The sequence below is a fragment of the Arachis hypogaea genome, chromosome 9 (genome assembly GCF_003086295.3).
Source record: "Arachis hypogaea cultivar Tifrunner chromosome 9, arahy.Tifrunner.gnm2.J5K5, whole genome shotgun sequence".
NCBI lineage: Eukaryota > Viridiplantae > Streptophyta > Magnoliopsida > Fabales > Fabaceae > Arachis > Arachis hypogaea.
Window position 1 is genome coordinate 43,061,363 of NC_092044.1, and position 702 is coordinate 43,062,064.

General features: G+C 39.7%; 1 non-coding gene across 1 annotated transcript; it reads right to left on the reverse strand.

Annotated features, from left to right (window-relative positions):
* Window positions 1-291: 291 nt before the first annotated feature.
* Window positions 292-399, reverse strand: LOC112713542 (small nucleolar RNA R71). Its single transcript, XR_003158514.1, has one exon. It is a non-coding gene; the product is annotated as a small nucleolar RNA R71 (small nucleolar RNA).
* Window positions 400-702: the final 303 nt, after the last annotated feature.

A 702-nucleotide genomic window follows, 5' to 3' on the forward strand; every position in this document is an offset into this window, starting at 1 on the left:
ACAAACTTTGAGTTTAAGCCTCAATTAGTTTCTCAAATGCAACAGAATTGCAAGTTCCATGGACTTCCATTGGAAGATCCTCATCAGTTTTTAGTTGAGTTCTTGCAAATCTGTGACACTGTCAAGACTAATGGGGTTGACCCTGAGGTCTACAGACTTATGCTATTCCCTTTTGCTGTAAGAGATAGAGCTAGAATATGGTTGGACTCACAACCTAAAGAAAGCCTGAACTCTTGGGAAAAGCTAGTCAATGCCTTCTTGGCAAAGTTCTTTCCACCTCAAAAATTGAGTAAGCTTAGAGTGGAAGTCCAAACCTTCAGACAGAAGGAAGGAGAATCCCTCTATGAAGCTTGGGAAAGATACAAACAATTAATCAGAAAGTGTCCCACTGATATGCTTTCTGAATGGAGCATCATTGGAATTTTCTATGATGGTCTCTCTGAACTATCCAAGATGTCTTTGGATAGCTCTGCTGGAGGATCTCTTCATCTGAAGAAGACGCCTACAGAAGCTCAAGAGCTGATTGAAATGGTTGCAAATAACCAATTCATGTACACTTCTGAAAGGAATCCTGTGAACAATGGGACCAATCAGAAGAAAGGAGTTCTTGAGATTGACACTCTGAATGCCATACTGGCTCAGAATAAAATATTGACTCAACAAGTCAAAATGATTTCTCAAAGTCTGTCTGGAATGCAAAAT